Source organism: Sorex fumeus, unplaced genomic scaffold (assembly GCF_029834395.1).
Source record: "Sorex fumeus unplaced genomic scaffold, SorFum_2.1 ptg000078l, whole genome shotgun sequence".
NCBI classification, from domain to species: domain Eukaryota; kingdom Metazoa; phylum Chordata; class Mammalia; order Eulipotyphla; family Soricidae; genus Sorex; species Sorex fumeus.
The window spans coordinates 4,103,965-4,130,137 of record NW_026606135.1 but is presented as its reverse complement, the minus strand read 5'-3'; the positions used below and the strand labels follow the sequence as shown (position 1 = coordinate 4,130,137).

The 26,173-nt window shown below is 41.8% G+C and overlaps 1 protein-coding gene across 4 annotated transcripts in view; it reads right to left on the bottom strand.

The window, feature by feature from the left end:
• MAPK8 (mitogen-activated protein kinase 8) overlaps positions 1 to 24,353 on the bottom strand; it is an 81,278-nt gene extending 56,925 nt beyond the window's left edge. For 3 of the 4 annotated variants that reach the window (XM_056130375.1, XM_056130377.1, XM_056130378.1), the window contains exon 1: positions 24,163 to 24,352. The gene's annotated coding sequence lies outside the window, so the exon portion shown is untranslated. Of the gene's footprint in view, positions 1 to 24,162 lie in introns of all 4 variants that reach the window. The other variant, XM_056130376.1, reaches the window with a different exon arrangement.
• Between the last annotated feature and the right edge of the window lie 1,820 nt (positions 24,354 to 26,173).

The following is a 26,173-nucleotide window of genomic DNA, read 5'->3' as shown; positions in this document are numbered from 1 at the left end:
ATCATTGTATGACTGAAATAGTCATGAACAGCTTTGTAATGGTCTATATCATAGATATTCAATAAAAGTTAAAAAAAAACCCTATCCTTCCTTCAAGTTTCTTTTACATTTATCAAAAATCAACTGGCCTTCAGGCACCTCAGACACTGTTGCTTCACCATGTATAGGCTACAAGAGACAGTTCAAGACTGGAGCACATGCTCTGACACCCCCATTCCTGCCACCACCACCACCCCTGCACTGCATGGTCCCACAAGCACCACTAGGCGTGATGCTCAAATATGGAACTGGGAGTAAGCCCAGACATTAACAAGTGTCCACTCCCACACCCCAATTTCTGGGTCTCTAGCAGTTTCCACTGACATACAGATCTGTTTAGGCTGGAGAAACAGTACAAAGGTCAGGCCTTTCATTTGGACAAACCCAGTTGATCCCCAGCACCATATATGGTTCTCCAATGCCTGAAGCGATCCTTTGAGCACAGAGGAAAGAAAAAAAAAGAGTTTTCATTTTGTTTTGTTTTTGGGTTACACCTGGCAATGCTCAGGGGTCACTCCTGGCTCTGCACTCAGAAATCCTGGGACCATACAGGATGCAGGGATCAAAGCCAGGCCAGTCGTGTGGAAGAAAAGCGCCCTATCTGCTGTGCCATCTCTCTGACCCTGGAGGAAAGAAATTTTTGCTTCTATACTTAAGAGGGCTGTTGGTTTGAAAGATTTTTTGGTTTTAATTATCTGTCTCATTTTTATAGTAAGGCTCATTTACAAAATGAATCAGGAAGTTTTCCTATATGTTTTATTTTCTGGTTGAGAATGTGACAGAATCTCTGTACTGTGAATTGTTCAAGCACTTGGTACAATTATTCAAGACCTAGACCTAAACCACTTTGGTCTCCCTTTCATTTTAAAGCTACAAACTTAACAGTTAATGAAGCCAGTTGGATTATCTTCATGCAGTGGAGTCATAGTATCTTGGCTTTCTGAGGAGCTGGTTCACTTAACCAACATTGCTAAACTTCTCTTTATTGATTTTTTTAAAAACTTTGCTTCAAGTTTTCTTATAATTGCACACTGAAACATTTTAATTGTTATATATATATTTTTTTGGTTGGGTCACACCCTGCGATGCACAGGGGTTTAATTGTTACTTTAAAATACTGATTTGCTTCTGATATTAGTGTTGTCTTAGTTTGGCATGTATTTTGATAAAAGAAAATTTCAACTAAACCTGATTGGTTGGGGTATTGTAAGACTGGGAACCTTATTTAAACATTCTGTAGGAGAGGCTTACTCTGATGAAGCCCTAGTGGAGGAAGAACACATTATTGCCTGGTAGGGGTGAAAATACAATTTTTCTAATTAGACCACAGGAAGTAGGGAAGAGGGAAGGTAGAATTCTGTTACAATGGGTGAAGGTGGAAGTTTGTTATCTTCACTGATACAGTGCTAGCAAAAATGAGGCCCTAATTATTAGACCACTACTGGACAATTTTCTTTTAGAAAAGCATCTGTGAAATTTTATTTTCTGAGCACCTAGTGTGCAGAGAGAAAAAGAAAATAAAAAGACACAGCCAGACACCTTACCTGAAAATCCTAAACTCCTGGAATGTTTTTAACTTAGCTTATAGCAATCAAAACATTTTTGACATTTTTGCATGGATGCTTTCTCTTCTTAGACTGTAGGACTTCAAATGACAGAAAAATTTCAGTATTATTTTTAAGTCTCTTGAAATATTTAGCATATTACCTTGTTTATAGAAGATGTTTAACAAATATATTTGGAATTTAAAATAATCAGGATTTCTCTTGCAGCACAGTTATGACTAGAGTATATAAAAAATTAGCTTACAGTAAGCAAACATTCTACCAGTTTAGAAATCTAGGCTGAGAACAGTCATGAACAAGATACTTGATCAGTTTCTGTAAAGTGGGCTAATGTGAAATTCCCAAAAGCAAGTATGAATAGAAATTTTCTAGTTTAAGTGTATGAAAAAAAATTAATGACTAACAGCAGATGGTCAATCTGGCAACAGTCTTAATAAGGGTAGTTCTTCAGAGTAAAGAAAACAGGGAGCTATAAATAATACTAGAATCTATACAGTAAAAATGTTAACTTTAAAAATCTGTACAGTTTTGGACATTCATATAGAAAGCAAATCTGTCACCCTAAATTTCCTAAGCTTCATGTGGAACATAGTCACTGTAATTTTCAGAGGTAACCAACTACAGTCACTGTTCAATTATCTGTGATCATTTAAAAACACCCAAGAGTCAAAATCTTACGTGATCTGGCTACTCTGATACTACTCTATCTTACACATCGATATATTCAACACATAATCATTTTAGAATTCAAATACAACAAAACTCCTGTATCCAAGTTTATTGCAAATAGTTCCACGTATTTTTACACTATTTTAAATCATCTTTTCTGTACCTTCTTCATTTCAGGCTTCCTGTCTGTCTTCCACTTGTCTTAAAAATGGCAGTAGCATAAGCCTATAAAAGCTACAATGTTTGCTGTGTGAATCAAGTTAAAGCTGCAATCAACAAAAAATTTCACTTTAGGCCACCATTATTTTGGGGAATGAGCCTAGTGTCCAATAACTGTAAACTAAAAAAGTGACACAAAATCCATCATGGACCTGATTTTATTTAAAAAACAAACAAACAAACAAACAAAAAAAACATTTCAACCAAGTGTCTATTACCATTTAGAGTTCTTTACTTGGATAAGTACACCAACCCTCCAAAAACTTCTACAGAACAGCAGCTCTAAATTTCCTTTTATCCTCCATTTTTCTCCCAAGCCTTGATTTGAATCCTTTTGAGTGGAAAACCTTTCTTCAAATACAGTTACTGTGGCCCAAATGTTGACATAGGTACCCTGCATACTCTATAATCTTTACTGTCTTTCCCAAACTCTCCTATACGGCTCATACTTCTGAAACTGTGAATCAGACAAGAAAACTAAGTAACAATGCTGAGGGTGGGGGGAGAGGAATCAATTCAGAAATGTATACCATTTTTCCACTCATTCACACACAACTGTAGTAGTTTTACAAAGGCTGAAACCTATTAGACCACAACAGACTGTTAGTTTTGGCAAAGTTGGTTTATCATTAAAAGGTTTCTTGCTCGGGCTAGAGCTATATACAGAGGGCAGGGGACTTGCCTTGCACACAGGACAGGCCATCTTGATCCCAGGTGTGCGAAATGGTACCCTGAGCCCTGACAGGATAGATCCCTCAATGTAGATCCAGAAGTAAGCCCTGAGCACCGTTCAATGTGGCCCCGAAACAAAAAAAGGCAGGCATGCTGGTGTGGAGAGATAGCATAGACACCAAGGCACTTACCCACATTTTTCAAAAAAAAAAAAAAGTTTCCAGTCATATTAAAAAATCTTTTTTAAATTTAAATTCCTAATAAGGTATATTTGAAGCCCAAATAAAAAGAAGGCTCTTGGATATTCTTTTTAAATGTAGGAGTATTGCTGTTTTATTCGGCCATTGATTAAGCTGATTTAAGTGGGCATGAGCTTCACGTCACTTTTTTTAAAAAATTTTATTGAATATTCGTGAAATATTACAATATTTTGTATTACAATATTACAATACCCCAACCAATCGTGAAATAGCCACTAATTTGCGCTGGTGTGTAAATTCAAATTTGGTCTGCACCCTGTGCTGGTCTGATGTGCAAATACTTTCTGAAATTGTCATTGATTTGCTACAGATTGGGGCTGGAGCGATAGCACAGCGGTAGGGCATTCGCCTTACAAGCGGCCAACATGGCCGACCCGAGTTCGATTCCTCCGCCCCTCTCGGAGAGCCCGGCAAGCTACCGAGAGTATTCGATATGCCAGACACAGTAACAACAAAGTCTCCAATGGAGACGTTACTGGGCCCGCTCGAGCAAATCGACGATCAACGGGAGGGCCTTTACCTTTACCTTTACCTTTACCTTAGACATTAAAAAGCTCTTCATGGCTGTATTTCAGTCATATAATGAACCAACACCCATCCCTCCGGCAGTGTACATTCCCCTCACACCACCCCCCAACATTCCACCCCCAATCTCCCTCTATGGCTTGCACTTTTCTTCTCTCTCCTTTTCCTTTTGTGCATTATGGTTTACAATACAGGTACTAACAGTTCATCAATTTTGTTCAGGGCGTTTCAATATTTTTATTGCGAAGATAACGCTGGAGTGGCTTTTATAACTTGGGTGGCAGCTTTGGGGTGTAAATGGACTGCCGAGGCTTCCAGAAGTACAGAGAAATGGGAGGCGGTAGCCCATCCCACTCTGGAGAAAGCCTGGAGATTTCAGTCACAAAACCCTCATATCTAAATTTTCAACAATTATCTTGGTGAGGGCCGTCCTGAAAACAGTGGAGTCCAGTCAGTGGCATGGTAGCAATTCTGGATTTTAGGAGCAGCTGCCAAGGGCTCTGTCTGGGTGGGCACCAGGATGACCTGCCCCCTTCCAATTTACCTCTCTCTGTTGAGCCTCGCACCAGTCAAAGATGAATTTTTGATCTCTTTTGAGGTTTATGGGTCTCTGAAGCAAGGCTGATAAAAAGAGCTTGTATAGCTGAGCTGGAGATGGTTTGTGTGCATGGCTCCCACATTTGTAACATTTTGTCATTTAAATTCTCAGAAAACTTGTTTCCAAGTTGTTGGGGTCCTGAGAGAGGCATAGCAGCAATTCTGGGGTATCAGGAAGTCTGAATACACCATCAGGCTGCTGATGCACTCACCTTGTTGTTATAGGTTGACCTGCTGGCAGTTCTGCACCCCAGTCTTGGATATTAACAACCTTCAAGAACATCAAGACACCCTAAAATTTTATTTATTTTTTGGTTTTCGGGTCACACCCGGCAATGCACAGGGGTCACTCCTGGCTCATGCACTCAGGAATTACTCCTGGTGGTGCTCGGGGGACCATATGGAATGCTGGGATTTGAACCCGGGTTGGCTGCATGCAAGGCAAATGCCCTACCTGCTGTGCTATTGCTTCAGTCCCCGACACTCTAAAATTTTAAAAGATTGAGATCAGGGCTGGAGAAATAGCTCAGGAATTAAGGCACTTGCCTTGACTGCAGTCTATCATGTTACCTGACTTAAAATTTCACTAAAAAGCAATGGTAATTAAAACTGCTATAGGCTTGGGAAAAAAAGAAAAAGACACATGGATCAGTGGCATGTACTTTACTGCCTGGAGTTCAGTCCATGTAGCACTGTCCTCCTGTGTTCATCAATTTGCTCGAGCGGGCCCAGTAACGTCTCCATCGTGAGACTTGTTGTTACTGTGTTTGGCATATCGAATATGTCACGAGTAGCTTGCCAGGCTCTCCAAGAGGGGTGGAGGAATCGATCTCAGGTTGGCCATGTCGGCTGTGTGCAAGGCAAACGCCCTACCGCTGTGCTATCGCTCCAGCCCCAAGTCCAACTTATAACAAAGATCTAAGGCCATCTACTCATGTAATAAAACGAGTCTCTTCAATAAACAGTGTTGGGAAAATTATACAACCATATGCAAAAGGATACGGCAAGACTACTCTATAAGCTCATATAGAAAAATAAGTTAATAAATAGATTAAAGACCTTAAATATTGAGACTCTAAACCAGAAAGTACACGGGAAATGAAATAGGTGAAATATTCCATTCCATAAGCTTTTGGAGATATTTTGAAGGATTAAACCTCATATCAAGAGCAATGAAAGGGAAGATAAAAAGGGATTACATCTGTACAAAAACAAATACCACAGGACAAAAGTATAGCTTACTGAATGAAAAATATTTGCATAACATAAATCTGTTAAGGGATATGTAAGATATATAAAGAATTTTTACAACAAAAACACAGCAAAAAATGGGCAGAAGATTTAAATAATTCTTAAAGAGGACATTCAGGTAGTACATGGGCATATGAAAAATAATGCTTATCACAAATGGTTAACAGGGAAAGGCAAATCAATACCACACCTATAAGTATGACTCACTTCATAATCGCCATAAATGTCAAAGAGATTTGGAGGGACAGAGGGTAGAAAAAAATCTCATGTACCACTGGGAATGTAAACTGGTACTACCCTTTGGAAACTACTACAGAACCTTTTCAAGAAACTAAAGATAAACTATAAGGTCCAATAATGACACTTAGAGTATTGAAGAATATGAAATGTTAACTATAATAAAGCTATATGCAGTTCATGTTGCATTATTTATGATAGTTAATATACAGATGCAACACAATTTCCTGGCAAAAGATGACTGAATATAAACATATGTGGCATGTCTATACAATGGAATACAAGTCAGTCATTTTTACAAAGCAAAATTTTGACATTCACAAAGAGACTGAGGAAATTTTGAGAAGTTGAGTAAGTTAGGAAAAGGCAGTATTGAATGTTTTCATTTCTGTGTATAAGAATATAAAATTAAAATTAAAAAAAATTAAAAAGACTATAAAATTGATGAACAGATAAAAAAATCAACAGAACACTGATAAACTAAGGTTACCTTTGAGTAGCAGGAGATATACAAAATGGAGTATGCAACAACAAGAAAAAACAATGTGGATGGAACTCTTTTAAAAATTTTTAAGTTTTTGGAGGACTAGAGAGACAGTACAGCAGGTAAGTACAGTACAGTACAGACTGTACTATCTCTCACGCAATCTTTAAAACAAAACAAAAAACTAAGAAAATAATAAGACAAAGCAGTATCTCTAGTGAAGGTAGACTGCAAAACTGTCAGTAATTTATTAGCTACCAAGTCCAGAAATGTATAAAAAGAACTCTAGACAACAACCACAGACTTACTGCAAGAATGAAAGGCTGATTGTAGAATCTATTAATACAATCCAACACATCAAAAGGCTAAAGTAATATCAATATTTGGGGCTGGAGCGATAAAACGGCGAGTAGGGCATTTGCCTTACATGCGGCTAACCCGGGTTTGATTCCCAGCATCCCATATGGGCTCCCGCGCACCACCAGGAGTAACTGCTGAGTGCAGAGCCAGGAGTAACCCCCAAGCATTGCTGGGTGTGACCCAAAAAGAAAGAAAAAAAAAGTAAAATCAGTATCATATAAATGTAAAAAGCAATCCATTAAATTTACTTCTCACGATCATGACCATCCTGCTGTTCGTCGACTGCCTCAAGCAGGCCCCAGTAACGTCTACTACATCCTAGCCCTGAGATTTTTTTTTTAAGTGCCATATCAAAGCTCATTCAGGGTTAGGAGAATGAGACCCATCATTGTTACTGGTATTTGGCATATTGGTTACGCCTCGGGGAGTTTGCCAGACTCTGCCGTGTGGGCAGGTTACATTCGATAGCCTGCCAGTTTGTCCAAAGTAAGAATGAGATGATAAGATGTCGCATTACTTCTCATTCACACACATTCACTCTCTCTCTCTCTCTCTCTCTCTCTCTCTCTCTCTCTCTCTCTCACACACACACACACACACACACACACACACAAAATAAGATACTAGAAACAGTAATCTCCTCAACTTAATAAAGAATATCTAAACAGGCATATGGAGGGAAGTGGGAAAAAAAAAAGGAAACCCTGCCTATTTCACCATATTATCATCTAAGATTTCTTGCTCCCCTTCCCTCCCCCCACCGTGTTTTGGGGGTGTTTTTTTGGGCAAAAAAGTGGAGTGCAATCACTACGTGAAGCATGTTTTGTACTGATCAGGGTATGATGATTGTAAGGTGGCAATGATTACGCAGTAAAACAACACTTTTCACCATATAATCATTTAAGATTTCATGCCCTCCCTCCGCTTTATTTTTCCCCCCAAAAAGTGGAGTGCAATCATTATATGAAGTTGTTTTTTTTTTTTTTTTTTGCTTTTTTTGGGTCACACCTGGCGATGCTCAGGGATTACTCCTGGCTATTTACTCAGGAATTACTCCTGGCGGTGCTCAGGTGACCATACGGGATGCTGGGAATTGAACCTGGGTCAGCCGCGTGGCAGGCAAACGCCTTACCCGCTGTGCTATCGCTCCAGCCCCAATATATGAAGCATTTTTTGTACTGGTCAGGGTCACTATCACTGTCACCCCGTTATTCATCGATTTTCTTGCGCAGGCCCAGTAACGTCTCCATTGTGACACTTGTTACTGTTTTTGGCATATCGAATACGTCACGGGGAGCTTGCCAGGCTCTGCCATGCGGGCGAGATACTCTCGGTAGCTTGCCAGGCTCTCCGAGAGGGGCGGAGGAATCGAACTCGGGTCGGCCATGTTGGCTGCATGCAAGGCAAATGCCCTACTGCTGTGCTATCGCTCCAGCCCACTGGTCAGGGTATGATGATTATAAGGTGGGAATGATTATGCAGTAAAACAACATCTGAAAGCAAACAAAACCACTCACCAGTAAGAGTATACCTAAGAACTGGATACTTTCTAAATTCAAGAACATAGCGAAGGAGGCCTAGAGCAGGTAGGGTAATTGCCTTACACAAGGCAGACCCAGGTTTGATCCCTGGCATACCATATGTTCTGTGAACCTTACCAAAAGTGATTCCTACCAAAACTTGCACACAGAGCCAAAATGTAAGCAATGAGCACTGTCAGGTGTGGCACACTCAGTCCCCTGCAATAATAAGGCAAGAATGTTCCCCGCATTACTTCTGTTTACTATCACACTCAAAGTTCTATTACAATAGGACAACTAAGTAAAATGTACACAGAATCATAAAGAAATAAAACTGGGTTCATAGACACATTATTATATACAAAGAAGTTTAAAGACTGACCAAAATGCTCATAGTTGACAGCCGTTCCATCTGAATATGAATTATTATGATACAGGGGTCTGGGGAGAGCTCAGTGGCCAAATTCCTCCTTGCAAATGTGACACTCTAGGTTGAATGCGCCAGATTCACTCAGCACGATTCTGGAAGTACTGCTATTTAGGATCCCAGGGCCACAACAAAGCATGCAATCTTTGGAACACTGCAGTCATGTATGCAAGGACTGCAAACAAAAGTGTGACCAGAGGCAAAGCACCAAAATAAAAGAAAAAATGCTCAAACACCACAACTGAAAAGTTTGACCCCACTGAGCAGCAATGCCAAGTGTGTGCGAGTAGTGACAACCCTTTGAGCAGCCAACAACAAAAACGGGGGATGGGGAAAGGGGGGAAAAACTGATACTGCTATGTATATACTCATGTACCTGTATGGTGGGAAGCAGGTTTCTTGCTGTTGGAGAAAGAGAAGATGCCAGAATGTTCCAGGAGGTAACATTAGAATTAAAGCAGTAAAGACAGTAAGAACTCATGTTCAGCTTAATACAGACACAGATGGCTACACACAGAAATATTTACAGACATGAGAATAGACACACATTTACATATGTGTGTCAACATACACACTCCTTTATTCTCTGCTGAAAATGCCTCAAAGAAACCAATTACCAGTTCCAACACACAGTTAGCATCCACATCTTGGTTTCTACCATCATCACACAAGGAAAAGAAATAGGATGTCCATGGAAAATGGTTCATTTTAGGACTGGGCAGAAAATACAAAAAATGAGTTTTCTGTGAAAGGGGTACAGAATCAACTGAATCAACTGAAAGCTCTCTCAATGCCCAAAGTTCTAACAACTTGAGCAGTAAAAGCTAGTAGCTTAGTATAATAACCCAAAGTACAAATTAATGTTAATCTATCTATATTGGGTCAGAACGATAGCACAACAGGTAGGGAGTTTGCCTTGCATGTGGCCAACCCAGGTTCGATCACTCCGCCCCTCTTGGAGGGCCCAGCAAGCTACCAAGAGTATCCACCCACATGGCAAAGCCTGGCAAGCTACCTGTGACGTATTCGATATGCCAAAAACAGTAACAACAATTCTCACAATAGAGACGTTACTGGTGCCTGCTCGAGCAAATTGATGAACAACGGGAGGACAGTGCTACAGTGCTATCTATATTGATGTAAAATGAACAGTTCAATAAATGGAGTGAAAAATCTGGAACTCATTTCACTCTCAGAGAGAAGGCTTACTTCACTCTTTGTTCCTCATTCTTCAAGGTGTGGGCTTGCACTTGATAACTTCTTCCAAAATAATGCAGTAGGGATTAGAGGGTGGGGAGAATGAGAAGAGTAACTTTACACTGGAAAAATCTTACAACTCTGATTTCAGCCACAGTATTACGGCCAACATCAATAGTCATAACGTATGTTAACTTTAGGGGCAGGAGGGACAGCACAGTCCACAGGATGCTTGCTTTGCACATGCCTGGCCTGGGTTTGATCCCCAGCACTCCATATGGTCCCCTGAGCCTGCCAAGAAGATCCCCGAACACAGAGCTAGGAGTAATTCCTCAGCACCACTGGTGTGGTTCCAAAACCAAAGTAATAATAATTTTAAAATAATAAAATAAAATAATAACATATGTTAATTTTAATAGTATGAACTAGACATGATATGACTGAAACAGCATTTCCCCCTTTCATCTTTCTCCTCAAACCCATAATTCTAATCTTAAAATGAGAAAAACATCACATTACAACTAAGGAGTACATGCTATGAAATACCTGACCAATGCTCTTCAGAACTGTCAAGATATCAAAAACATTCAAGGAATGTCTGAGAAAAATCAGAGCCAAAAAAATCCCAAGGAGATGCCACAAGTAAATGTAATGTGGTAAATCACTGAAAAGCAGGAGGACATTTGATACAACAAAATTCCCTAGCAAAATCTGAACAAATTATGGGTACTTAGTAATCATGAATTACCATCATGAATTACTATTCACTAATAATAAATGTGCCATATTAACAGTCGGAGAGCCCGGCAAGCTACCGAGAGTATTCCACCTGCACAACAGAGCCTGGCAAGCTTCCCAGGGCGTATTCAATATACCAAAAACAGTAGCAAGTCTCACAATGGAGACGTTACCGGTGCCCGCTTGAGCAAATTGATGAACAATGGGAGGACAGTGCTTCAGTACTACCATATTAACAGAATGCTGATAATAGAAACTGGGTGCAGGGTATACGGGAATTCATTGCAATGTCCTTTTTGTCTGTGAAACTAAAATTTCTAAATAAAACCTACCAAAAGAGGAAATGCTGGAGGCCAGAGATATATAGTGGGTAGGATGACTGCCTTGCATTCTGCTGGCCAAGGTTTAATCCCCAGTCTCCAACATGGTCCCCCAGCACCACCAGGAATGACTCTTGAGCAGAGCCTGGAGTAAGCCCCAAGCATCCCTGGATGTGGCCCCAAAACAAAACAGAAAAAGGAATACCGATTAAAATGATCATAAAAACACAAGAAAAAAGGTTTTACCAAGAAAGGTATGTGCCACAACGATAACTATAAAGCATTTTCAGCGTTGAAAGGACTGATAAAGAAAATTTTTTAATTTTTAATAAAATTAAAAACTGATAAAATAAAGGAAAGACATTTATCCCATCCTCCCTTTCAATATTTTTTTCCATCAATCTAAGAAGGACTGTTAGAAAAAAGTAACAATTTTGAGCCTAAATAAAATACATAATTTAGACAAAGAACATCGATAGATGCAAAAAACATCAGGCAAAAGGCTACTGGAAAACAGAATATCTTCATTGTCAAATATCACCTCCCTGGTGAACTAACTGCGGGGGGGGGGGGAGCAAACAGATCTTATCTTTAATTTATATGTCTGGAGAACACCATTTTAAATGAATGATCACTTTGGGTAGCATCAAATGGTGATATGTTCTCTGTTATGAATCAATACACATGAGCATCTAAGAATTATACTCAGTTTTGGTTATTTTTGCTAAGTATAACAGCCTTTAAACCTGACCTACTTCTGGAAAATACAGAGGTTACATGTGAAAGTTAAAACACTTCAATGAAAAATTCAGAATGTTAGAACAATCCATAAGATGAATGGTCTGATCTCTATAATATGCCAAAACTGAGTGTCGAGATGGGGAGAACTGTAGTACCTTAAAAGAAACCATAATATAAAGAGTGAACTTTGACTAAACTAGTTGAAGAAATCCAATTACAAATTGACAACTGGACACATGAATACAACAGACTAGACATATAACGCTTTTTTAAAGTATGACATTGTAGGAAAATGTGCTCAACTTTGAGTTTTTGGGTGGAATGTTTGTCAAATGCATTTTAAAAAGAACTAGCAGATAAAAACAAATAAGATGTTAACAATAGTATCCAATGGTGTACATTATAGTATACAAACATTATATCCAATGGTGTCACACTAATCTACCAGTAGCTAACCATTCTTCTATCTTATGTGGTGCCAGGGATGGAAGCAAAGGCCTCACACATTCAAGTATTCTACTGCTAAGCTACATGCCAGCCCTAGTTGGCTTTTATGCCTATGCCACACCCAGTGGTGTGCAGGTCTATGGGGAGAGAATCAACTCCAAGACTCCTGCATGCAAAGCAGGCACTCAACCCTCTTTGAACTCTATCTTTGACCCTTGTTTACCATTCTGCATGTAAGTTGGTGGATCTCATCATTTGTGGAATAACTATAGAAAGAAAATACAAGGGAATAGACAGTATCAAACAATGACAAACTCTGGTCTTAGATTACAAAACTGATAAACTAAAAGGCAGAAGGTGGGGGGGAGAATGAAGACTAGGCTAGAGGTGACATAGGGACACTAACTTTACTGGTGGAGGTGCATAAGCTTTCATATAACAATACCGTAAACTTTTGAAACTATTATAATCATGTTACCTAAATTATAATACAATTTAAAGGAGCAAAAAAAAAAGCTTAACATCAAACAGCCTAGAAAATTTATTAAATAAAGTTCAGTTTTGTGGAAAAAAATCAAATCATATGTAAAAATAACAATGGCCAGATGATCAGCTGAAAAGCAGCAAGAAGCAGTAACAACAAAGTATAGTTATAACAAAATAACAAGATTTTAAGCCATTCTCATCAAACAAAAACTGCATAAATGTTAGAAGCTGAAGGGGCATGGCAGACAGGGATTCAGATGTGAAATAATTCCCATCTTCCAAACCTGTAAATATCAGTAACTCTGGATTTCTTTAGCTTTTCCTTGCTGATTAAGGTTAGCAACTAGTTCACAGTATGTCCCTCGTTCCCCTAATCATATGCTGACCTCTCCATTCAAGCAACTGAATAGAAAACATATCATTGTAATTCACTGGTCTATTCATTTCCACTCTTTCCCCTCAAACTCTTCAGCAGTCCACTACCTTGGCCATTCTGGGCATTATTAGCAGTAAATATGACCCATAACAAGTCCCTACGTCACAAATCCCATTCTGATCACTCCATTCAATCCTGATAATTCACCTATGCTCAGACTTCACCACCGTGCTCCAGTCTAATACTACTTAAAATTTCTAACATAGTGATGCTACCACTTCCTTATCATCCCTCCTGACTTCACTTCCATTTCTGTCCACGTTAAGTTGTGTCTTGTCATAACTCCTCTAAGCACTTTCTTTAAACAACAAAGTCACAACATTATTTCCCTTGTCCCTTTTCCCTTCTTTTAAACTGAACTAGTGCCCTTGTTAGTTCTATGTACCAAAATCGCTGTTACATGGTTCCATTATTCAATCAAACACTAATCTGTGTTGCACTTTCGTATATTTTTTAAAAGAGACCACACCCAGTGATACTCAGTGGGCCAACCTGATATTTTCTACCAGCTAAATTCAAAGGGAGATTTTTTTCTGGAAAACGTGTATAGGCTTTGTCAAAATGGGTTGAAAATTTTAAGAGAAAAACCAAGTTTTCTCTGATAAAGAAATTTTGCTTCAAGACTGTAGAATCAGCCTTACCCAAGAGAAGAGTGTCCTGCCTGTCTGCCCCCTCCCACCTCGTTTTCAGGGGAGCAGGGTGGAGGTGGAGGGAGGGAACACCCAGCGCGCTTACTCTTACCCCAGGCTCTGATCTCAGGGATTGCTACGGGTGGGCTCTGGGAACCATATGGGATGCCAGGGCTCGAACTCCAGTTGACTGCTTTCAAGGCAAGCACCTTACCGGCCGTACTGTCATTCTGGCCCCTGCCCTTCAGATTTCTAACTTGTCAGTCTCTGTAACTGTGTATGCAAATTCCTTGACATTTTATATACATACACCACGTATTTTCTACTAATTCTGTCCCTGAAGAATGCCAATGTATCTGGCATAAACTGGGATGAACATCCCAGAGAGCTCTGTCTTATCTGAGTTTATATCTAAGAACTAAAGAAAACTGGAATGAGAAATCACAAAGCCAGGCTGACTGATATCACTTTAAATTCAGTGTTTTAAGCAATATTTATTAACAAACTGATTCAAAGTTCTCAGACTCCTGTTCCCTGTGCCCATGCCAATCACCAATCTCAAATTTCACTTAGAAAACCAAAAACCATGAGAGAGACAAGAGTAGCCTACATCTTCTGACAACCAAATTCCCTTGCACAGCCCAATTTTAGCATTCTCTCCTATTGGTGGAAAACAGAGCTCCAATTAACAGCAAATTTTTGCCACCTTAGCTTTCTATCCCTTTTCCTGCATATTTTCTTCTCACTTTTTGTTGGATCCCACCTTTCCCTTATCTCTCAACCCATTTCTCTGATCCACATCGCAGCTAATCTTTAAAAGTTATCTACATAGAGGCCCAAGTCATAGTGCAGTGGGTAGAACACTTGCCTTGCACACAAAGTTCGATTCCCCAGCACTCCATGTGGACCCCTGATCACCAAGAGAAGTAATTCCTCAGTGCAGAGTCAGAGTAACCTCTGAGCACTGCCAAGAGTGGACCCAAAATCCCAACAAAAAGTGTTATCTACATAATGTCATACCTGCTCATTTCTCACTGTGCGGATATGGAAGTCGGGGATTCTGTAAGCAGTGCTCAGGGGGCTCAGGGGATACTTATAAAGTGATATTCAACCAATCAGGCCAGACAACTCAATATGAGGGCCTGAGGGTGTAGTGCTGCTAGGCCCCAAGGTGCTGTAGTAGAGTTTCAGGGGCCACCAGGGTTATACCCGACAGTGCCTCAAATTATAGCTGGAACTGCCCTCCAGGTCCCTGTGGGTGGGGAACAAACCAGAATTGGATATATACCATTGTGTTATATCTTCACCCTCTCTAAAAGATGCAGTTAATAATTTTAACTAGAGGAATTTTAACTAGGGTTGAAAGAGATGAAAAATAAATTAGGAGAACTCCTTTAAATAAGATCCAGGCTGGATTTTATTTAGCCAAGTATCTTCAATCAACGACCACACAATTTCACAGAAAAGAACCACCTCAAATCCAACATTCAGAGGCTGGAGTGATAGTACATCATTTGCTTCCACATGGTGACAATAGACTCGATCCCTGGGCACTCCATATGGCCCCGAGTCCCACCAGGAGTGATACCTGAGCACAGAGCCAGGAGTAGCCCTGGGCACCACTGGGTATGGGCCCTCCCTTGTCAAAAAATCAAATCTAACATTCAAACCAAACTCAAATATTCTACTCCCTCATCAATCAACATACTTTTCCGACTTGCAGATTTTTGTCAGTAACATTTATTTAAGCTCAAGTCCCTCTATCCATTCATTCACTTCTGTTAAATAACTTGACCCTTGAGCCAGAGATAGCACTTGCCTGCACATGGCAAACCTGGGTTCATCCTGGTCATAGCACACAGCCCCCTGAACACTGCCAGAGTGATCCAAGAACACAGTCAGGAGTGAGCCCACCTGAAGTGGCTCTAAGACCAAAATAAATCATTTGGCCCTCTACCTTGATTACATGCTTCTAGAGAGCGAAGTTTTATTTCTGGGTCCTATGCCTGGTGAAAGCAATCTTCATGAATTATCGAGTAAGAGACAAGGAAGTTACTTACAAATTCTGCATTAACTGTCAAATGATTACTCTCTATCAAATTGCCTGATATTCTGAAAAGCATAATTCAAGCTCATTTAATGTTTCTTACGAAACATTTTTCATACTACCACCTCCCACAAGCCTAAGCCAATTTCACTAATATTAGGTAAGATTCAAATATTCAGTTAAGTGCGTATTCTGATTGTTTACTCATTATGTAAGAAAACTATGTTTTAAAGATATCACTGCTAACAATACATAAGAGGAAAAAACTTGGATGTAGAAGTTGAGAAAGTAAAAAGTGAATAAAGTGGGAAAGGGAAGGCATAATTTACTCCTAAAAAATTAAAAACTTCAACCACAGTACAATTTCACATAACAATTTGAAGGGGGAGGGTGATAATCAAATATCAAAATGCAAAAGTTTACATAAGAAACTAAGTTGAAGATAAAAATGGAAGGTGCCATTTTGATCAGAAAGAAAATAACAACTGGGAAAATTTTAATATACAACGTAGCAAAAAACAAACCAACAAACCAAAAACCCTATAAAATGCTACAACTAGTAGGGCTGAGGGCAGAGTTCAGGGGTTAGAGGCATATACTTTGCACAGGTAAGGCCCTGAGTTCAAACCTCCAGCACGTGTCTTTTCTCATGATTAGATTTTTATTAATCCGTATCACTCTATTATCTTTAATTTAGCCACTGTGAAATCACAGTTATTCATGTCTGGTTTCAGGTGTATGTTTCAACACCAATCCTTTCACCAGAGTACACTTCCCTCCACCAACACTCCCACCCCTCACCCCCACCTGCCTTCCACCCACAAGTCTGCTTCTAAGAGAGGCGGGTCATTTTTTCATTTCTTTTACCTTTTTAAAAATGTTTTTGCACTGTGATTTACAGTACTATTGCTGACAGAGTTTTATACATAACACCTTACCACCTTTCAGCACCACCTCCTCTCGGTTCAACACTTCCCTCTGCCAAACATGTCGCCTCTCCTCGCTTCCTGTCTCATCCCCCCAGAACCCTCCTACTGAATATCAATTCTCACGTTCTTTGTTTTTATTATTATCTTGAGTATTCATTACCCAACATTATGTTCTTTATATTCCATACATCAGGGAAATCATTCTGTGTTCTCTCTCTCTCTCTCTCTCTCTCTCTCTCTCTCTCTCTCTCTCTCTCTCTCTTCACTCACCAGGTCTCTTCACTCACTCCAGTTCCCTTCATGTAGCAGCATATTTTAATGACATCTTTTCTTAAGGCTAAGTAATATTTCATCGGGGATATGTACCACAGTTTATTTTGTAATCTATTTGTGGACACTTGGATTGTTCCCAGGTTTTGGCTATTGTAGATGGTACCGCAAGAACATAAGGGTGCAAATCATACTCTCACTTTAAACAGGAATCAGGAGGTGCAACTTGTTTTTTGCTGTTTATCTAGTATGCACGACTGTATTTACTCACTTTTATAGCCCAGAATAAGCCAGTTATTTTTTAAACTGCTTTTAACATTTAAAATGTACAGCATTAAAAAAGATTTCATTCACAAGCATTGTAATATACAATAATTTTGCTTCTACCCATCTTCTTATTCATAGAAAAGCTATTTTTCTTTTCAACAGAAAGGAGACGAGTTCTCTTGTGATGAGAACTCATGATTTATTCTCAACTTTTCTATACAATATATAGTTTATTACTATAGCCAATATTTTGTAAATAAAATGTCTAGTCATTATAAATGTTTGTATCTTCCTCCAAATTCCCTTTGCCCCTGTAGTATCCATAAGTCTAATTTTTTTTTCTGTGAGTTCAGGTATTTTCTTTTGAACATTCCACATATAAGTGAAATCAAACAGTATTTGTTTTTCTTTCTTTGACTTACTAAGTCGGTATATTTTAAAAGACAGGACAAGATATACATGGTTTGGGGCTGGAGCAATAGCACAGCGGGTAGGGCGTTTGCCTTGCACGCAGCTGACCCGGGTTCGATTCCCAGCATCCCATTTGGTCCCCCGAGCACCGCCAGGAGTGATTTCTGAGTGCAAAGCCAGGAGTAACCCCTGAGCATCGACGGGTGTGACCCAAAAAGCAAAAAAAAAAAAAAGATATATATGGTTACATGGTTTAAATATATATATGCCACACTATCTGGCTCACAGGCCTGATGACCAAAGAAAATGCAAATGAAATGTCTAATAGCATTTGGTTCTTTGTGTTGCTATACATACATGTATGTTTGTCCTTGACTCCCGCCAAGTTCTACTCACTGGAATTACAGACCAAATTTCACTTCCTGTTGCCTTTTCATCACTCAGCACCTAGGCTGTTACAGACTTGGTTCTTAGTAAATACTGCTGCCGAGGCCCATTTCAGACACTGTTCCTCTTTAGGAACTATGCAACTATGCAATCACAGAAACACTACACAGAGGCTAGAGAGACATTAAAGGGGTTAAGACGGTTGCCTTGTGGACCCTGATTTAATCTCCACCTGAGCACCAGGAGTAATCCTAGAGCACAGAGCCAGGAGTAGGATCTGAGCAGTTCCAGTGTGGTCCCCTCTCCCAAAAAACCACCAACTAAAACACTACACAGAAAATATAGAAAAACATAAAAACTAGTATTTTCAGATAATAACCTCTTTTTTTTTTTTCTCTTTTCCTCTTTCCGGGCTGGAGCGATAGCACAGCAGGTAGCGCGTTTGCCTTGCACGCGGCCAACCCAGGTGGGATTTCTCCGTCTGTCCCTCTCGGGAGAGCCCGGCAAGTCACTGGGAGTATCCCTTCCGCACGGCAGAGCCTGGCAAGCTCCCCGTGGCTTATTCGATATACCAAAAACAGTAACAACAAGTCTCACAATGGAGACGTTACTGGTGCTCACTCGAACAAATCGATGAACAATGGGAGGACAGTGCGACAGTGCTACATTATTTTTTCTAGAGACCTCTAGAAAATGCCTAACAAACTGTTGTGGTTATCTTGGGCAAATCTGAAATTATTACAGAGCTAAAGTCCCATAAGATTAAATTTTATAAATATACCAATAGTCTATTTTTTTTCAATGTAGGTACATGATAAATCTATTCCCAGTTCCTAGAATCCCTGGGGTCAGAAATGGTATAGCAGGTTAGTATTTGTTAGCATTTGTTATATTTAATTAAGGCAATTATATGAAGGAAGGGCAAAAAAAAAATCTTTGTACCAGAACACATCAAAAATTTCCCTTGATATTTGCTTTTGGAAATTTCCAAATTTTTATGCAGAGACAATTACTGGCTCAAATATTATATTGTGTTAATCAATTCAGATCAGAAGAGATGATCAAATTTTAAATGTCAGCCCAGAGACATAAAGGAAAACAACTGCATATTCTAGAGAACACGAATGTACACTGTACATCAAAATGGTTTTAAATTTAATTGGTATTTATATTTGTCCCAAGTTAAAATAAGTGGTAACAGCTAAAATTTCTCTTACACTTACATCTAGTATTCCAGGCTCCATACTAGTGCCAGGTACTTTTTATGTCATATTCCATGTCTCCATGAGATGATATGCTATTACTATTCTCATTTGACAGAGAATGAGGGAGAAATGCCCAAAGATAATACATACCCTAAACTATGAACCTTTGTCATTTGGCGCATAGATTAGAACTGAGAACTAACCCCAAAGTACATGCAAGCGACCACTATTAAGTTTGAGCTCCTTAATTCTCTAAAGAATCGGCAGATTTTAGCCAAACTTGATAAACTACTAAAGGATAATGGAAGATAAATTTGTGGCATAATACACTGCCTTGGAAAAGAAATGACAGCTAGTTTTCTTAAAGGTCTTATACACATATACAATCTCATGCTAGTTTTGAAAACTGGATTTAAATGAAATTGATCTGTCCATAGTTTCAGGGAAGGGTTTTATCTGGGGGAAGCCTCTTCACATCTTTATATATATATATATATTTTTAAGTAATATAACCTTATTCAGGACGGTACTAGAATGAGGTTAACTCTTCATTTTAACATCTTTCATTAAATCTCCAAGAGCACCATATAAGTCTAATGTTTTGGAATAAATAAAATCTACCAAAGAGCTCCTAACTTACAATGACACTTCTTATTTGCCTTAAAAATGTTTTGAGTGTACTTTAAGTGTGGTTATCACCATAACAGTTGACTCAATTTTCTCTCTGTTCTGAAAATTATAAGACTATTCAGTTTTCTCTTTGCTTCTGAAAATTATATAAGCCTAACTTTTATTACTGTTCTTGAAACAGAATCATGGTCACTCATGTCACCTTACTTGCTGTACTATCTCTGGCCCCAAGAATTGTTTTTTTATCCCAGTATATTTTCGAAACAATCACATTGAGAAAACGCTTTTGTTTAAAAAAAAAATTCATAGCCAAAGTTTACTGTTCACCAAAAATGTGAAACTTATATAAAGTTCTAGAGCTTGCTGAGAAGTACAGATGACAGAACTCAAGAGTAAGTTGAGGTCTGAATCCTGCATAGTTCCCATCCCACCTACTATACCAAATAATCACCATTTCAACATTCCTGTAATCAAAATTCAAGGTACTCTATATTAGAAAAAGAAGACAACGCTTCAAAATGTTCAGGCTAACAGCACGTGACTAAGACAGTAAGCAGCACAACTCAATGAAACAGGCAAATGATTCACAGCTAAAGCGAAGTGGTTATAATGACTTTGCATTATGTGAATCAGAATGGCTACTACCCACACCAATGACTTGACCAGAGACCTCTAGAGAGCTGGTAACGTCAGATACCATTTTAAACTTATACATGTACAACAAAGCATCTCAACCATCCAAATGACTCAAACACTGTCAAAATCCAAATCACTGGTAAGGTAGACTAACAAGAATCAGGCTTCCCTACTCAACATCTTATGACGAGGAATAGCTGCAACAACTAGGATAGCTTGTGACTAGTCACTTAACAAATGACTCCAAGTCTTTTCACTGAGTATCTTCACTGAGGTATTTTTTAAAATTTAAAAATCACCTGAGACACAAAGTTACAAAGGTATTCATGACTGAATTTCACTACTACAATGTTCAAGCACTACTCCTTCACCAGTGTCCACTTCCCCTCACCTCGGTTCCCTCCAGCACTCCCTCTGCCCCGCCTCCCCAGCCTGTCACTGTGACAGATTTTTTTTTCTTTTTTCCGTTTAAGCACTGTGGTTTTCAAAACTATTGCTGGCAGGGTATCAAGCACATCACATTACCTCCTTTTCTTTGTAAGATTATTTTATATTAGACATTAAGCATATAGTTAAGATTTTAAATTGATAGAATTTATTTTCTCAAGGTCCTTTCCAAGTGCTACTTCTCCCAGAACCTGAGTATGAAGGGAAGTTTTCATCCTAATGAAAAATACCAAACAAAATTAGTGCCATTACTCCCTTTAAATCCAGAGCGGGGCGGGGAGTAATCTGTAATGTTCGGAGATAGGTGATGAAAACATCCTTGAATTAGCTGTAATAGATGCAAAACTTGACAAATATGTTAAAAAAAAAACTAATACAGGGGCCAGAGAAATAGTGCAGCAGGTAGGGTACTTGCCTTGCGAGTAGTCTACAGGGTTCAATCCCCAGGTTCCCATATGGGTCCCTGAACCCCACTAGGAGTGTTCCCTGAAAGCAGTCAAGAGTAAGTCCTGAGCACCTGTCAGGTATGGCCCAGAACAAAAATAAGTTAAAACAACGAATACATATTCTAAATAAAAAAAAATAACGGCATATGAATATGTCAATAAAATGTTATTTTAAAAAGCCAAGAAGTTTAAGGGAAAAAAAAAACAAAAAACTTCCAGCTTCCCAGATACAAAGGATTTGTATGATTAACCCTTACTGGAATCCTGAGATACCTTAACGAGGTCAAGCAATAAATGATATCTCAAGTTTCTATCCCTTATCTTAATGAAGTTTCATTTTCCTATTCATTTCTATTGTACATCAAATAATAAATTCACTTTAGATCCATTCATATCCCAAATAAAGGCTAAAATGTATTAAAGTAAGAAAGTAAGAAAGATATATAACTAAACTAACACGATTTTCAGTTTGGGGCCCATTAGTCCAAAAATTTAAAAAAATTAAGCATTCTAAAAAACATTTCTAAAATGCTATAATTAAGCATTTCTTATAAAACTTTCATGCAGTTGATCTCATTTATCCTTGCTTTCCACTTAAAAAAAATCAAGAAGGGTTTTTCAAATAATATCCATAAAGATAAATACAATTAGTTTTGATTCCTACTGAAATTCACAATGTAATACGTATTAAGCACTTTAGACAAAAAAAATTGGGGGGTGGACAGTGAATGGTTCATCAGTAATGCAGCGGGGGTTGGGGGGTGCGAGGGGTCTACTGTTCTAACAAATTAGCTAATAATTCAGTCATCTGAAAATGAGTTTGCATAAGGCCTATTTTACAAAACATCTTAAAAGATGTTTTAAGATTTGATTTTAGATATCATCAATAGTAAAGAATTTATTCAGTCTTACTTTTATGAGTACTTTTCACATTCCAAGACAGGTTCTGGAAACACAGATGCAAGATGCCTTCAAGGAACTCCTATTTTGACTGTTTTTGTTAGCCACAGCACTAGATGTTTTTTGTTGTAATGTTACTGTTTTGGGGTCACACCCGGCAGTGCTCAGGGATCACTCCTGGAGGAACTTGGGGGACCATAAGGAATGCTGAAGATCGAAGCCCGGTCAGCCTCATGCAAGGCAAGCGCCCTAACCGCTATACTACGGCTCCAACCCCTGCACTGATCATTTTCATCCAAACACTGGCATCCAAACTCTAAGGCTCAACTCAACCGGTGAGTTGCGGTATCGTAGGGGAATATGAGTAAGGATTACAAATGGCTGGAAGACTTATTTATGGCCCTAAGATTGAAAACGAGTTTGCAAATAGAGAAAAGGGCTGTTGTCAATTTACCAAATCTATTTCCTAGTCTAATACCAGACCAGAAGTTCCAGGTGTACGACTCAAAAAAAAAAAACACAAAAAGAGTAAAATCACTAAGACTATACAACTATACCTTCTTTACTCCTATGCAGTCTCATGGATATACCCATTGTATTTCATCCAAAGCATCCTCTTTAATAACCCTAGTAAAGGGTTATTTCTCCTTACTTGCTGACTCCCCATCGGGGCGCATTACTAAACAGTTGCTTGAACGAATGAATGAAATAAACAGATGTTCTAACTGCCAAGGAAATACCTGCTGGAAGCTGGTCTCCAAACACAATGGGCTGGCGGAACAGAATTTTTTTTTTTTTTTTTTTTTTACGGCGAGGAGCTCTCAATTTCAGGAGTAAAAATAGCAATGCCTGGACGGGGTCTGAACGCTCCCGCAGCCACAACGTGTCCACTAAAGTTCACAGTGCAAGAGCTGGGGTGGAACTCCTGAGAAATCCAGGATGAAGAGAAGTGTTCATCGCCACGCTTTTAAAAAAGGGACCGGAGAACCCGAGAGCCAAGACAAAGAGATGGGAGGATGAGGGGGATGGGGGGGGGGGAAGAGTCAAAAGGTCACCCCTGGAGTGAGCCTCGAGAGCAACCACGACCGGGCGCGCGCGCGCTGCCCACTCCAGCCCGCGCGGGGCGCCGGTCACCTCCCGCCCAGGCCGCCGACAGCCGAAGGTGCCACCCCCGGGGCTGCTCGGGCGCCGGCGTTCGCCCGGGACCGGCTCACAAAGGCGAAGGCACCGACCACGGCCAAGGCGTGGATCCCCGCGGGCGGCGCGCGGGCGCCGGGAGCCGGGGACCCCCGCGCGCTCGCCGGGGCTCCGCAGCCAGCCGGCGGCCGAGGGGGAGCCCGGGCGTCGCGGGCCGGCCCGGCGCCGCCGTCCCGACCTTCGCCAAGTGCCTCGGAACTTGCCACCCCCGCCCCTCCCCCGCGCCGCCGCCGCGCTCCTCCGCGTCTCCCTCCCGACGGGGACGCCGGACCCGCGCGCACCGAGCCAGGCGCCGGGAGGGAGGGGGTGGGCGGGCGCGCCGGGGTCCCGCCGCCCTCCCGCGGCCGCGACCACCTCGGCCTCCCCGGGCCGCTATTGTTCCCGCGCCGCCGCCCCCGCCCGCCGCGCGCCCCCCGCCCCCACTCCCGTAGGGAGGAGGAGGAGGAGGAGGAGGAGGAGGGGGGGGGGTCACCGCCGAGGAGAAGGCGGCGGCGGCGGCGGCAGCGGCACAATAACATAAACACGGCGGCGCCCCCGCCCCCGCCGGCCCTCAGGCCCTCGGCGCACTCACCCCGCGGCGCAGCCAACGGCCACAGGAGAGCCCGCCGGCGGGCACCGGCGCCGTCCGGGCGGTCGCCGCGGCCGTTACCCAGCGCTGCTCGCGCCTCTGCGCCCCGGGCCGCCTCGTCCGGCCTCCGCCGCTCCGCTGAGTAACAGGGACGCGGGCCGTCACCGCGCACGCCCGCCCACGTCATCGCGCAGGGCGCCGCCCCCCGCGCCTCGAGAGCGGCCCGCGGGGCGGGGCGGCCCCGGGGCCCGGATTGCGGGGGCGGGGCCTGCGGCCGGGGGGCGGGGCGGCCCCGGGGCCCGGATTGCGGGGGCGGGGCCTGCGGCCGGGGGCGGGGCGACTGCCGGGGCGGGCGGGCGGGGCCGGGGGGCGGGGGCGGGGGCGAGGGGGCGGGAGGCCGGCGCGCGGGGCGGGTGGCGGCCCGAGGGCGGAGCTGGCGGCTGGGAGCCGCGGGCCGCCGCGGGTGGGAGGCGTGGCGGGGAGCGCGAGGGGGGCGGAGCGCGGCGCCGGGCACGTGTCGGCGCGTGGCCTCCAGCCCCGCTTCCGGCCGGGGGCGGGCCCGGAGTCGCAGCCAGAGCCTTTCGCCCGAGGGTTTGAAGGTCAGGTGCGGCGGCCGGGCCCTCGCGGCCACCTGGGCAGGCGCCGACGCGGAGAGATGCAGGACTCAGTTCCCGGACCGATGGTACCCTCCGCTTGAAGGACGTTTGCTCGACCCCAGCACATCTCCAGCACAAGCTGCCTTGTCTTCCCGCAGATCCCACCTCCCCTCCCCCCTTTCCCTCCCCCCCTTTCCTTCTATCTCTTCCTGTCCCTCTCTCCTTTCCTCCTTCCCTTCCTCTCTTCTCTCTCCCTCTTTCTTACCTCTCCCTCCCTTCTCCTTCCCTCCCTCTTTCTCCTCTTTCTCCCTCCCTTTCTCCTGCTCTCTTTCCCTCTCCTTTTTTCCCTCCCTCCCTCCCTCCCTCTCTCCGCTCTCCCTTCTCTCCCTTTCTTCTCTCTCGCCCTCCCCCCATCTGTCTGTCTCTCTCCCCCTCTCCTTACTTTTCTCCCTCTCTCCTTTCCTCCTTCCCTTCCTCTCTTCTCTCTCCCTCTCTCCTTTCTTCTCCCGCTTTCTTCTCCCGCTTTCTTACCTCTCCCTCCCTCCTCCTTTCCTCCCTCTTTGTCATCCTCTTTCTCCCTTTCTCTTGCCCTCTCTTCCTCTCCTTTCTTTTTCTCTCCCTCTCTTTCTCCCTTCTGTCTCCCTCTCCCTCCACCCCCCTCTGCCAAACATAAACTATAGATTTGTTATAGAAGCAACAGATTGGCAAGGTCGTAAGTGTCTGACAGAATGTAGAAAGGTATCTAACATATAACCATGAATTAGATTGCATTTTAGACATGTAAATGCCATGTGTTGGGATAATTCTCAAGGACATGGAGAAAGAAGCCAGGAAAGTCATACATAGGGAATGACCCTACTCACAAACTAAGGATACATAGAAAATAATCTGGAAAGGAAGATGCCAAATTATGTTTACCCGTTATTCATCTAACTGTGGAATTGTTGCAAATAAAAAGGATAACGAGGAGGGGGGATTGGTAACAGTAATGTGCTTTGGGAAAAACTCTGACTCAAGATTAAACCAACCCCAAGATTTGAAGACTTTGGAGACACTGATCCCATCTGAGGAGACAGGAAAAGTCCAGACCCAGAATAAGACGGCAAGGAGAGGCTCCACAGCTGGAACAATATTAAAAGAAGACCCTCAACATCTTTAAGCTTATCCCTTCGACAACTACCCTCGCAACAGACTTTGTGGGGCAGTTTGGGAAACCTGTATATGAACTAACTTGGCAGATGGAAAGAGGGGTGTTTCCCCATTCCAGAGAAGTGTCATGCATCGCTGACTGAAATGTGTACTTTTCTTCCTTTATGGCATAGTCTCCACCCTGAAGATTGGCCCACATGGCAGCCTGAGATGTGTACTCTTTTTTGTTTGTTTTCATTTTGGGACCAGAGCCAGCAGTGCTTAAGGCT